Source organism: Sardina pilchardus, chromosome 1 (assembly GCF_963854185.1).
Source record: "Sardina pilchardus chromosome 1, fSarPil1.1, whole genome shotgun sequence".
NCBI lineage: Eukaryota > Metazoa > Chordata > Actinopteri > Clupeiformes > Clupeidae > Sardina > Sardina pilchardus.
In genome coordinates this window covers 48,209,322-48,224,129 of record NC_084994.1, presented here as the reverse complement: position 1 = coordinate 48,224,129, position 14,808 = coordinate 48,209,322, and the positions used below count along the sequence as shown (strand labels likewise).

The window sequence follows — 14,808 nt, the reverse complement described above, 5'->3', positions numbered from 1 at the left end:
ATCGCCAATCCTGCATTATTCCTCTTTAAGGCGTCTTTTGGTACGCCCAATATAAAAGGCTTCACAAAGAGTACAATTCAAAAGGTAGATAACGTGGGTAGTTTGGCAGTTTATAAAGTGTCTTATAAATGGTAAAAATCTGTTGTGTACTTGGGTGTGTAAAATTCGTGGATTTCACCACAATGTCACATATTTTGCAAGGCCCGCATTTAAATGTGCCTTTGGGCTTCTGGGTAATCCCGTCCTTGTACGTTCCCTAGGGGATAGGTGACTCCGCACCACCTTGTCGCCTATGGTCGGCGCTCTTTTGAACGAAAAAATAGGGGGTTCTTTAAAAATGTCTCTTAAGGTGACATCACATTGCAGAAGGGTCCAGTTGTCTTTGACGACCTTGCGGATGTCATTTGCCTCTGTGCTATAGCGCGTTGAGAAAAAGATTCTGTTGTTGTCGTTACATTTTTCTTTTCTCTTTAATAGGTTGCTTCTCTCTTGCGCTTGAGCTTTAGTGAGGGCTGTGTTCAGGACCTTAGGTGAATAACCCCGTTGTTTTAAGCGATCCAGCATCTCCTTACTTTTATTTTCAAAGTCGTCTTCCTCGTCACATATTCTGCGCAGCCTTTGAAATTGTCCATAGGGGATATTGTTAATTAGAGATGGAGAGTGAAAACTTTTTGCGTGTAGTAGGCCTAGTGTGTTTTTGTGTGTTTCTTTACGGTAGATGGAAGTATGTAAGTGCCCGTGAATGTCTTTCGAAATTTCTAGGTCCAAGAAGTTGATTTTAGTTTTACTGTATTCCAGTGACAGTTTTATATTCACATTGGTGTTGTTGAGATAATTGTGAAAGCTTATCAACTCTTCGCTTCCATTCCATATCAAAATGACTTCATCAATGTATCTAGACCACCAGATAATATCATTTTTATAAGTATTACTTTGTCCAAACACATAGTCCTCCTCCCATTTACCCATAAACAAGCCGGCATATGACGGGCTGAAGCATGCACCCATAGCGCAGCCTTTAATTTGTTTGAAAAGTCTATCTTGGAACAAAAATGTGTTGTTGTACAGTGTCCATTCTGTTAAGTCCATTAGAAAGTTCGTAGGTGGGTTATGTGGGTGGGGCCTAGTGTTGAGAAAGTGCTCAAGCGCCGCCAAACCTTCTTGGTGCTCTATGTTGGTGTATAGGGCTTCAACATCCATAGTAGCTAAATACGACTCAGGGCTTGTAGCACCGCATTATGTAATAACACCGCATTATGTAATAATGTAATAAATGTGCACGCCATTATGTAATAATTGCCGCATTCTGTAATAATCTGCCGCATTATGTAATACACTTCTTGAACGCAATATGTAATACATTTTGCCGCATTATGTAATAAGTTATTACATATTGCGGTTGTTACTACATAATGCGGGTGTTGCGTTTTGTTTTTTTGCCAAATGTAACAATTGGTGCATTATGTAATAACCAACCGAAATTTACATTTTCATTGATTAAAAACAGCTTGATAATGTGTATTTTACTCCAAATTAATGCTTACAAATAAGTATTAATTTAAGGATGCAATTAAGTATTTAAGCAACTAAATGAAAAACAATTCAGCTGCAACATACAGCCTAACACACTGATCACACAAAGGAATTGCAGAATAATAAAGTGAATTTTAACAATGTTCTTTACCTACAGTAAAACAGGCCATGACTCAAATTTCACACACATACAGTATAGCCAAACTATCAGTATATGGAGGGAACTGCCTATCAGAATTCCCTTTGATTTATGCTGTTCAGGCACTTAGCCTAAGCCAGTACTTGATATTGCTCCTCCTGCAAGGTACTGATTGGGACTCAGTACTGGCTAGGCTAGGCCTGCTAGTGGAAAGGCAATGTTTAAACGTAAGTTATTAGGGCCCGAGCACCGAGGTGCTGAAGCGGCTGCACCGTAGGTGCAAGGCCCTATTGTTTTTGCTCAGATTAAATTTCTTCCGGGCCACGTTTTGCCTTTTTTCACCAACTTGGCATGCTCTAAAACTATTGAAATTTGGCAGCTATGTGTGGAATTGGTAACACTACTAAGTGACAGAGCTCTGGCCTAGGGTGTGGCTCAGGGACTCTATAGCGCCACCTAACGCGTTGTCTGTTGTGGTTGACACATACATTCACGGAAATGGCCCAGATTTGGTAGCCTGACTCTCGCCAGACCCTTGTAGTTCCGCCATGCTCCACCAGAGGCGTTTCGCTGAGCTCCACACAAGGGTCTGGACGCAAGGGCAATCCAAACCCCTGCCACAGTGATCAAAAAATGAGCAGCCAATCAGGAGCGCCGATGCGAGTGTTTGATTCAAATAACAATGGCGGCACGCAGCGAGGAGTCTTGTGCTGACATTGATTCTGCTATTTCAACCGTTTTGTCGAATCTATCGAGTATTCATTCTTTCAGAGAATAGTTTTGAAGACATTTGTTGGTGGCAAGGATGTTTTTACTCTTCTTCCGACCGGGTTTGGCAAGAACTTGAAGAAGCCTAGCACGTCATTCAAGATAACAGGCAAGTGGTTTATCAAATCACATGCGAGGATGTTTTACAAGGACCCGCCTTCAGAAATACATCTCCTATCGAGAAGTCCCAGATCCTTGTGTGAAGCAGACAGCGAACTACAGGATCTGGCGAAAGTCAGGTTACAGATTTGGTGGACATGTGGTGTTGTGGTGGTGTGTTCTATTAATCTAAACAATTTTACATTTCAACTTTATAGTGAATCTTAGAAGAATTTGAGTTATGATTATGATTATGATTTCTGCACATCACATATTTTGAAAAAAATCTCCTAGACGGTTTGTCGAAATCATGTCATATAAGCACTAAAATGATCTTGAGGGGTTGCTCAAGAGGAATTACGACCAGATTTTTTAATTGTCGAAGTATATCGAAATGGCGAAGGTTTGAATTATGACGTCTTATCAAGAAACAGGAAGTTGGTGTTATAGGCAGAAAAAAGGTTTAAATTGGATGTAACTTGGCAGCTACATGTGGAATTGCTTCTGCTAGTCAGAGACAGAGCTCTGGCCTAAGGTGTCGCTTAGGGACTCTATAGCGCCACCTAGTGCGTTGTCTGTTGTGGTTGACACATACATTCACGAAAATGAACCAAATTTGGTGGGCACATTATATGTGTTATTGCTATCGCTAGTCAGAGACAGAGCTCTAGCCTAGGGTGTGGCTTAGGGACTCTATAGCGCCACCTAGCGTGTTGTCTGTTGTGGTTGACACATACATTCACGAAAATTAACCAAATTTGGTGGGCTTGTATATCATTGCTATCGCTAGTCAGAGACAGAGCTCTATCCAGCGCCACATAGCGTGTTGTCTGTTGTGGTTGACACATACATTCACGAAAATTAATCAAATGTTGTGGGCTTGCGTGTTATTGCTACCGATAGTCAAAGACAGAGCTCTGGCCTAGGGTGTGGCTTAGGGACTCTATTGCGCCACCTAGCGCATTGTTTGTTGTGGTCGACATATACATTCACGAAAATTAACCAAATTTGGTGGGCTTGTGTGTTATTGCTATTGCTAGTCAGAGACAGAGCTCTGGCCATAGACCTAAAAGAAATGAACAAACAGACTCCGTTATTCTCAATGGGAGGGGGCTGAAAAAAAATCTGTTTACTTTACTTACTGCGCAGACTCATACTCATTTTGTGACGTTAGCCATCCTGTACATTGCTGTAGCCTAACTGGTCTGATAGATGGGATTTTCAGAACAACTGTCAATCCATTATTAATTAATATTATTATTTTGTTTACTTGCCTCTAGGTAATGCTTTACCCTATCAAACAGTAGGCTACCGTAGGCTACACGCTTTTTCACTGATCTTGCGAATGACTTTCCATCATGGTTTTCGTGCAGGCTGGACTGAGCTTCTTATCCAAACATTACGGGGAATCTCCTGTCGAACATTAGCTTCCCTCCAACCGACATGCTAACTATACTTTTTTGCGGTAAACCAACGTTATATACGGGGAAGACGTGAATTAGTTTTGCCTTCGATACCCTATATACTGTAGAATACACAGAAGCTATAAGGGCGACACAGGGCACATGTTACATGAAGTTATGGGATCGCAAAAAAATCTGCAATCTATGGCCGTCCATGGGAGTTAGCAGAGTGTTGATAACCAGCTCAATTCGTGTCTCTACTTCCGGGAATATGCCTGCCCCCTTGGCTCTGGCCTAGGGTGTGGCTTAGGGACTCTATAGCGCCACCTAGCACATTGTCTGTTGTGGTTGACACGTACATTCACGAAAATGAACCAAATTTGGTGGGCATGTGTTTTGCTATAGCTATTCAGAGACAGAACTCAGGCCGAGGGTGTGGCTTAGGGACTCTATAGCGCCACCTAGTGTGTTACCTGTTGTGGTTGACATATACATCCACGAAAATGAATCAAATTTGGTGAGCTTGTGTGTTAATTCTACCGCTAGTCAGAAACAGAGCTCTGGCCTAGGGTGTGGCTTAGCGACTCTATAGTGCCATCTAGCACATTGTCTATTATGGTTGACACATACATTCACGACAACTAGGTAGGCTTGTGTGTTATTGCTGCAGCTAGTCAGAGAGCTTTGGCCTGGGGTGTGGCTTAGGGACTCTATAGCGCCACCTAGCCTGTTGTCTGTTGTGGTTGACACATACATTGATGATAAATTAACCAAATTTGGTGGGCATGTGTGTTGCTCATGCACATGCCCACCAACAATTACGTATTGCTTTGTTAGATTCCGAAATGACCGGACCTGCCATCGCCGCTTGCAGCTATATTTATTATTATTAATTTTGTTTTGTTGTACTACAACAAACTAAGCAGGATTTAGACTGAGATACTGTGTCCTCAATGAACTTGAAAAGAAAACCTTTTATGTTAATGTGTAACATGTTAGCTTAGCTTATGGTTGGCTATGTCAACACCAGCTAACTTAGCCAATAATATAATAATATCTGTTAACAGAAAACAGAATGCATGGCACACCCATCATGTGCACAGCCCATGTTTAATAATTTGGTGCTGTATGTCTTATCTTTGCTGCTGCTTGAGCAAAGACAGAGATTTACTTGACAATTGTATAAAGTGGTTAACTATCAGAAGCACTTACCTCTAAACTTGATCTCATGACTAATATGACTGCAAATATTAATTGAAAAGAACCCCTTGTGCATTTAAATGAGCACAACCAAAGTTAAAAGGTGGATTGTTACAATGTAAGCTGAGCAATAGTTAACATACTGTCCCCTTACTTATCATTTTTGAGTAAAATACACATTATCATGCTGTTCTTAATCAATGAAAATGTCAATTTTGGTTGGTTACTACATAATGCACCAATTGTTACATTTGGCAAAAAAAAACCCCCGCAACAACCGCATTATGTAGTAACAACCGCAATATGTAATAACTTATTACATAATGCGGCAAAACGTATAACATATTGCGTTCAAGAAGTTTATTACATAATGCGGCAGATTATTACAAAATGCGGCAATTATTACATAATGGCGTGCACATTTATTACATTATTACATAATGCGGTGTTATTACATAATGCGGTGCTACAGGGCTGATAGTCATGTCCTTGATTTTGCATAAAACATCAGTTGTGTCCTGTATAAATGCTGGCAGTGTTGGGAGTAGCAGCTTAATAAAAAAATCAACATACTTAGATATTGGTTCCAGTAGACTTCCATTTCCGGAGATAACTGGTCTCCCTGGGGGGTTGGTGATGTTTTTGTGTACTTTAGGTAAAAGATAAAAAGAGGCCATCCGTGGGTAAGGTTTATAAATGAATTCAAGTTCTTGAGGTGAGATGAGGGTTTCTTCCCTCGCTTTCCGTAATTTCTCATGAAGTTCCTTTGTTAATGTTTCCATTGGATTTGTTTTCAATGGTCGGTAGAACGTCTCGTCATTGAGTTGTCGTTGCGCTTCTTTGACATATTTTTCATATCCCCATACCACAATAGCTCCTCCTTTGTCCGCTCTCTTTATCACAATATCTTTACTGTCGGTTAGTTCTTTAAGAGCGTCCTTTTCATCCTTGGTCAAGTTTCGTTTGTGCTGAGAGTTTTTCTTTGTGAGCACTTGTTCTATCTCATAATTCACTTTCCTCTCAAAAGTATTCAGAGTGGCATTCTGAACAATACTACAAAAAGTAGATTTGGGCTTAAATGGTGTGTTGGAATAATTCACTGGGGGCTCAGAAGGATTCAGCTTATACCATGCTTTAAGGTGTAGCGATCTATAAAATCTAAAGAGCTCAATTTTGACATCAAAGATATCTGAGGAAGTGGTCGGTGAATAGGTAAGTCCTTTTGATAGAACACTAATTTGTGCTTCTGAAAGGGGTGTGTCTGAGAGATTTATCACTAAGTCCTGCGACTCCGTATGGGATAGGGCACTGGATCTCTTTCGACCTCTTCTTGTTCTCTTCCTCTTCCACGTCCCCTCCCCCTTCCTCTCATCGATTTGTGTCTTTCCTTCTGCATTGGAGTCATGTCGTTTCCCGACTGGTCTCTTGTGGATGTGTGTGGCATATCCCGATCCTCTTCGTCACTTGTGAAGTTGAATGACACAGTTCTGGGTCTTCTTTGTTGCGCTTCGTGATAGTATGATGTGTTCTCCTTATTCCAAAGATAAACTTTGTTTTCTTTGTAGTCTTTTTCGTCCCTTTGGAACTTTCGTAGTTTATCTTGTTTTATTTGTTCTTTAAATTTGCTGATATTCTCATCCAGTCTTTGCCGTAGGTCCTCGATTTCCTTGTTGTTGTTAAATTCTTCCAGTTTTTTGTTGAGGTCATCCATTTTCTGTTGAGTGACAACTCTGTCTTTTTTTGCTTCCTCTATCAATAAAAGCATTAAATCGAAAGAACCAGGGGGTCAGGATTTCACTGATTAGCTTCGCCGATTAGCAAGGCACTTCCTCGTCGCCATTTTCCAGAAATACATCATGTCCGGTGCCGTTTTCCCATAGTTTTCCTCATGCTGATTGGTGGCTGTTCCACTCTCAGCTCATGCACAAGCTTAGTGTGGGCACGAGCTCTCCTTCTGTACCTTACGTCAATCAGTAACCTGGCACTTAATTGGCTAAGTAAAACGGCACCGGAAACAAGCCCCTTGAAACGCCATGTTGAAGCCTGAAAAAATCGTTCAATTTTGCCACTTTTCACTAGCCTATAGCATTCCTATTGAAATGAATGGGGGCGGGACTTGTTCACTTTCTCCAGTTCTTATAATACCTCCATGGAAAGAACACTTACTTAGAATCTTTTCCCATTTAACCTTAAATTCACTTTTCTCAGTTACATCAAATGTTGGGAATTTCTTAATTCTGAGTCCGCGTGGGGTATATCCTGTCCTCCAATAATCCGATAGGGTAATGGCGTTAAGGTCCAATTTAATGTATTTTTCTTGTAGGCGTTTTAAATCCATACATATCTCACGGGCTTGTTGGTTATCCGTGGTAGCCATTAATCCCGTATCCTCTAGTAATGAGGCACTTGTGATGATTCGTTTGCCATCTTCTTCTGAGTAAGCAAAAGTAATCGATTCCATACCGTATGTTGTGTAGGTCTTTGTTATAAGGTGATGCTCAACACTTCAAAAAGTGGCGCTCCTCCGAAGTTGGGTTGACTTGACAAAGAAGATGTAGGTCAGAGGGCTTCGGCGTTCTGTTTAGTAGTGCGAAGGTGCTCTTTGGTTGAACGTAAGTTAGTCTAGAGGTTTTGAAGAAATCAAAGGCACTCTTTGTCTTCATTAAAAAGCTTTTAATTGGCCCCGGCAGTGGCGCAACTGGCTGGGGCACCTGCACCATACGCTGGCGACCCGGGTTCGATTCCCGCCCCGTGGTCCTTTCCAGATCCCACCCCGACTCTCTCTCCCACTCACTTCCTGTCATTCTCTCTACTGTCCTGTCCAAATAAAGGCATAAAAAGCCCAAAAATAAATCTTTAAAAAAAAAAAAAAAAAAAAGCTTTTAATTAAATTAGAGCTAGTTCATAATTGAACAGTTTGCCAACATGTTTCGGCCTGCAGTGGCCTTCATCAGGGCTTTTAAAAGATATGAACAGTTGTATTGTAAAAAACAAATACCTGCTCTGTGACTGCCTGAAGGCTATGCTCCTCCTGATCCTGCTCTGGGTCCCTACACATAAAACAAAACACCAACAATGAAGTTTACGAACCAGAGTTTATTACAGAGGACTGTTTAGCTACTAACGTGGCGCTGTTTTGAGCAATATTACTGGTTTAAAAATACTATTTTGAAAGTGTTTGGCTCACGGCCCTTAGCTAACCCACTGTTTGCAATTAGGCTCTAGATTATGCCATTGCTAGCTCTGTAGTGCTTGATCAACGTCTCCACGGCTTAGTTGATGTATTTTCTTCCAGACTCCAGACTCAGTCAATTTTCGCTGGAGTTACACATTAAACGCAAATATTCATAACAATTGATAATTTTATGATAAAAGGAAGAGAAACTCACAAAGGGGATCTGGGGCCGGTTTCCCGAAGCCTTCTTAACGCTACGTAGTTCGTAACCTCTATCTTAAGCTCTACCTTAAGTACCTCACGCATTTCCCGAAACCTTCTTTGCTACGAATGTCTTTCGCACGTCGTTCGTTGGTAAGAGTGGTCTGGAGCACTCTCAGATCTCTCTTAGCTGCACCTTAGCAATGTTTCGACTCGCGACGCTAGTCGCCGCCACTGTACCCTACAGCAATTTCGGTTACGCATGCAACTCATATGATACAAAATCACTATTTTGGTTCGCCAATGATTTTATGTAAGTATGCTAATTTAGAAAATAGTTTCTAGAAATGTTTTCATACAAATATGAAACGTGCACGCATTTGAAAATAATTAAAAGCGCTTTATTCTTTGCTTCCCCCCACCTTCCTACAATGTTTAGGCCTAATGTGCTGGCTTGCTGTCATGTTTAATGTTAACCAAAGGCACACAATACTGAATGAGGATGTTGGTCAATCAGCTGTGATTTAAAAAAAAGTCTACATAGCCTATTTCAACTAGAAAAGCACAAACCTCCCCCAAGCAAACACATGTAGCCTACGCCTCCTGCATCCAGACGGTATACGAATCACTCACAAAATTAAATAGTTTCTTCCTTGGGTCATTTCAGATCTTCCCTGGAAATTTAATCGAAATCCATCTTTAACTTTTAGAGTTAGCCTATCTTGCAAACAAACGGACAGACAAACAAACAAACAAACTAGAAAAGCACTCAAACGCTTTCAAACATGAAGCGTTCGAATCTTTTTATCCATGCGGAAAACAAACTAACACACTAACAAACAAACCCAGATGAAAACATAGCCTACTTGGTGGACGTAGATCATTTAATTTCTAGACTACTTTTTTATCATTGTGTGCTAATAAGTTCATCCACGTTGAAGTTGCGTGAATGTTGTGGGGGCGATAGGCTATTATAAGCAGTGTTTTTTGGTGCAAAGAACGCTTTCTTAAGTCTGTCAAGCCTCCGCGTGAAATACAAAATCGATTTCTGAGCAATCGATGTCACCTAATTCAGCACCTTCATGGTGGACAGTGCCTTATACGTCGGACGTAAGGAGCTTTTCGTAAGAAGACTCCTAAGTGATAGTTCGGGAACCACGACTAGAAAGGTAAACAACTTTGGTAAGTTATACCTTTGGAGTCTTCGTAGCTCGCTAAGAGTGAACGTTATCGGGAAACCGGCCCCTGATCATTTTCAGAACCTAGGCAATTACATGCAGTCAGACGTCTGCTTAGAATAGGCTAGAGTCGGGAGGAAGGAATTTAATTTAACATAGGCCTAATTTACAGAGAGAATATACAAGACTGAAAGCAAACATTCCACATATCAGTGTTGAATTAATATTCATGTTGTTTTCAACTTAAATCTAATCATCTCTGTTCACCTTATTCACGCTGCGGACACTGTAAACCAAAACTAGGCTATGGGATACGCCAGGGGGTCAGGATTTGACTGATTAGCTTCACCGATTAGCAAGGCACTTCCTCGTCGCCATTTTCCAGAATATTTCCAGAAATACATCATGTCCTGTGCCGTTTTCCTCATGCTGATTGGTGGCTGTTCCACTCTCAGCTCATGCACAAGCTTACCCTGCGATCCATTTGTATCGTAAGTCACCCGCCCGAGTTGTAAAGTGTAAATTACCCAGCTTTCTTGCGGCATTTTACGGAGGAACGCCCCCTTTACCTCGGAGTACTTGCGAGTACCCCGAGTTGGGCTTACGACCTGTAAACAAACATGGCTGCGCCCATAGTCGAGATGAGATGACATGTGTTTTCTTTGTATTTGTACCGTGTTGGTCGTTTTAATGACAATGGAATGCTTTAACACACTAGATTACATTGCTGCTTCAATCCGGTCACCAATTCATACATTTAACGGTCTTGCTGTGCGTGCAATACAATGTAATGATCTGTTTTCCAGATGGTTTGCTAAAGAGGCTAGCGCAAAACAATAACAATGACTAGCTAGCCTGCTAATGCCCATCTAGCTCATTAGAAATGCGACACCACTTGTTGAAATTGCTCAAAAATGGTTTTATTATTCATTCACATTTACCATACCCAACAAGGGAGAATGAGGGGCATCGTATTGTGTTCTAGACAAATGTCCAGCACTAAGAGACAGTTGCTGCCCTGGTGGCATCCATGTTCTTTCCCAAAAGACTACAAACTCCAGAGTTCACGCTAGCCACATTCTCACAAGTCGGGCGGGTAAACGTACGAGACTGACAACACTAAAAGGAATGCACCATTAGGCCCCAGCCGTGGCGCAACTGGCTGGGGCACCTGCACCACACGCCGGCGACCCGGGTTCGATTCCCGCCCCGTGGTCCTTTCCGGATCCCACCCTGACTCTCTCACCCATTCGCTTCCTGTCTCTCTCTACTGTCCTGTCAAAATTAAAGGCATAAAAAGCCCAAAAAATATACTTTAAAAAAAGGAATGCACCATTAGTGTGGGTACGAGCTCTCCTTCTGTACCTTACGTCAATCAGTAACTTGGCACTTAATTGGCTAAGTAAAACGGCACCGGAAACAAGCCCCTTGAAACGCCATGTTGAAGCCTGAAGAAATCGTTAAATTTTGGCAATTTTCACTTGCCTAGCATTCCCATTCAAATGAATGGGGGCGGGACTTGTTCACTTTCTCCAGTTCTTTTCTTATAATACCTCCATGGGGTACGCAAACCATTTAATTGTTGTGTTCTATGCATCTGCCAGTAATTGCTGAGAACATGTTGATGATAGTCAGTGTACCCCACAGCCTCCTTTTAGTTTACACTTGGCCGCTGTATGAATGAGGCAAATAAAAAGGCTGAAGAAATCTCAATGCGGCTGTTAGTCCGTTCGATGGACAGGGCTTAATAAGGTATATTATTATTATATTATTATATTATATTATTATAGGGTAAACAATAGGTCTTTTGTTTTTTTCAAAGACTTATGATGGTCTTGGCTCTGTATAGGGAACCTAAGTGACCGCCCCTTCCGGTCGGTCCACTGGACCTAAGATCGGAAAAAAAATGAATGAGAGTCTATGGAGAAATATAAATTATTTTCTGGTCCCGATCGTCTTGTGCTATGAATTACACATATGATGTTTGTCAATTTTAAAGGGGACATATTATGCAAAACTCACTTTTTGGGGGCCTTTGTGTTCATATTTGGGCCTCTACTGTTCTTATAAACACTCCAAACGCGAAAAAAAAAACATCCATCCGTTTTCTGTAGGTCAGTAGAAAGACTTTGGTGTCAAGAATAGTATGCTGCTGTGAGCCATTTGGATGGCTCCCTTATTGTGATGTCATACTAAGGAAATTTGCATAGACCAACCCTGGCACCAGGGTCTATCTTATGTGGTTGGATACCGGCTCTGTGTGAAACGAGCAGCGTAAACAGTACACACAGCCGGAGGCGTGGCCAGCAACAGCTTATTTGCATAAAAGTAACAGAGCCCTTAAACGGTTCAATTTGGAAGAGACCGAAACTGGCAAGAATAGAGCTGGTGAAATATCTTTATGTTAGAGTGATTTTGTGCAAAGAACTTCATGAACATGCTTTGTATAGCCCATAGACCAATTCTAACTTGTTTAAAAAGAGGTATAATATGTCCCCTTTAAAGACAAATTTTCATGTAAAGACATTTGCAGTTCATTTCGTAACTAGTGAATTACAACATTGTGAAATATCTTAATTCCAACGACTACAACACATCAGTCGCGTTAGTGACATTAGCCCACTTCACAGGCAGTCAGCCACAGCCACCGGCACCAGCAACAGCAGTCTGAACTTCCCCCCTTGCCGGTGAAAATACCATGAGTGAGAGCATTAAACACTCCAAATGAGTTATTCGTCCATAGACTGTACATAAGCTACAGTAAAGTGACATAGTTGGCAGCAAGATGTAACCGCTAACTAGCATAACAGCTAACTAACTAGCAAGCCGCTCGTTTAATGTTGTTGACGTACATCGTTTGAGACGAGACATGTAGTCCACTGGGCGGATTCGCACAAAACTAGCATAACTTTTAAAGTCTATTGCATAACAGTACTTTATTGACGTGAAAAATTATCTTTTAAATTCCCACACATCATACGTGAAATCCATAGTACAATTCGAACGGGACCAAAAGATAATAATTATCTCTCCATTGACCCTCATTCATTTTTTTTTTTTTGCGATTTAGGTCCAATAGGCCGGAAGTAGGTTCCCTATCCAAATTATTTATCCAAATAGCTTTAGGCAGTCCAACTTGAATGTCAACTGAAACTCAGGCCTAGCCCAATAATAACAAAGCCCAAACAAGATTGTTGTTGCCCGAAAGTAATGAAACTGCTCAGACTGGTTTCAGAGATGTGGGAATTGTGCAGCACAAGTTAATGTAGTGAGTGTATGGGGTGTGGGCACACTGAAAAAAAAGTAGATACTACAATAAATAGTTTATTAGTAAAACAATGGTTTCGCAGTATTTCAGTTATGAGCAAGTTTTCCTGTGCAAGTTCACAAAGTAAAGGGCACTGACAACGACAACCAATCATATTGCCTCTAATCAGCCCTTAACAGAAAAAAGGACATACTGCATGTCAATGAACCACAATGACATCAACAAGTGGTACATTGTTGGGTGTGTTTGAATTCAAATCCTTGTAGCCTACCTTTCTACATTCCACAGTGGGGAGAAGTGCACCTTGTCTAAATAACAAATCTATTTCCCTATTAACTGCATACTTGCAGTTGAAGATATTTAGGCATATCAAGTTTCACTAGAATTCCAAGAGACAGCTTGTGATTCCTTTGTTCGGTTACGTACTTGATTTCAATTAGTAATCAGATGTAAAAAAAAAAGCACACATATGAATAACCCTCTTCTCTACTTCTGTACCTCTTCTCTTTCTTACTTGGTACCAACAAACAATGTACATCTGTTAGATTCTAAACACCACATTTGGAAAGACGTGTTCCAGTATGAGGTCACATGGCATGGAACAGGCAGGAATACAGCACAAGGACGACATTCAACCCTTTAGTTGGTTAAGTTGGAGTGAACAGTAGGCCTATGTTCCTGTGGCAAGTGTCATAAAATGTTTTACCGTTTAGATAACATCTTAGAAGTCCATCTGGGTGGGGCTAGTCTGTGTTCTGTGTCACATGGTTTCCAGGAAACAGGCCTGTTGTTGTTACAAGAAGCAGAGAAACACTCAGCAAAAGACATGACTATATCACATTTTCTTACAGTGTATCAATTTAACCGCCTGTGTGGCAAGTAACATTTCACCTCACATGGAATTGTGTACGAACAACAGTAGTGAACGTCAAATGTGTAGCAATTATAGCAAAATGCCATTCTTGATTATTTATCTCTATAAGTCTCGTGCTTAGGCAACTTACTGGTCAAACACATAATGTATGAATATTAATGTTCTACTTTACAGTGCATCTCAATTAAGAAAAGCATATTACATTGACAGCATTATCAACACAACTGAAAGGTTGAAAAAATATGTCACGTGATAAGGTAGGAGTGTTATGTATAATGTGCAATGTATTGTACAATATGAACTCTTGTATGAAATAGGGCCTACCTGATCTGTGACTGCTTTATGTAGCCTATGCTTCTCTTGATCTGTGACTGCCTGAAGGCTATGCTCCTCTTCAGTAATTCTCTTGAACCTTAAAATAATAATAAGTTGTGCTGTAAAACTCCTGAAGTGACTCTCTTGAATCTCTGAGGCTGTGCTGCTGCTATCGCTGCATGTGAGCATTATCAACTGGGAGGGTAGTCACATGGTTTCCAGGAAAGAGACCTGTCGGTTACTTGAAGGGGGAGGGGTCTATGAGCATGGTAAAGTTGGTTTTATATTGGATGTTGGATATTCGACACATTCGAAAAACCTATTCAGCACTGGCTACAAGGGACAAATTTGTGTCAAACCAACGTGCACGTGTTACTACAAGGCTTGCCTGCCTACATAACACAAAGCTTCATTTGTCAAAAAAACTCATTTTGATTTTTAATGTTGATACATGCTTTTTAATCTATTCTGCAACTTCATTTTTTGACTTACCCATGTCAAACCACATAGGGTGAATTCAGTTAACTGCCCCACACATAACACAAAGCTTCTTTTCTTCAAAAAACAACCTTTGATTTCATACAACTTTTAAATGTTCAAATGCTATAAATCTATTGTGCGGTCTGACCTTTTGACCTACACATGTCAAAACACA

At 40.9% G+C, this 14,808-nt stretch overlaps 1 protein-coding gene across 5 annotated transcripts in view; it reads right to left on the bottom strand.

The window, feature by feature from the left end:
- LOC134093969 (NACHT, LRR and PYD domains-containing protein 3-like) overlaps positions 1-14,316 on the bottom strand; it is a 67,553-nt gene extending 53,237 nt beyond the window's left edge. For 2 of the 5 annotated variants that reach the window (XM_062547309.1, XM_062547326.1), the window contains exons 1-3: positions 14,163-14,316; positions 13,671-13,748; positions 8,141-8,192 (exon numbers count right to left, since the gene is read on the bottom strand). The gene's annotated coding sequence lies outside the window, so the exon portion shown is untranslated. Of the gene's footprint in view, positions 1-5,715; positions 5,792-8,140; positions 8,193-13,670; positions 13,749-14,162 lie in introns of all 5 variants that reach the window. The other 3 variants (XM_062547334.1, XM_062547343.1, XM_062547317.1) reach the window with 2 other exon arrangements.
- Between the last annotated feature and the right edge of the window lie 492 nt (positions 14,317-14,808).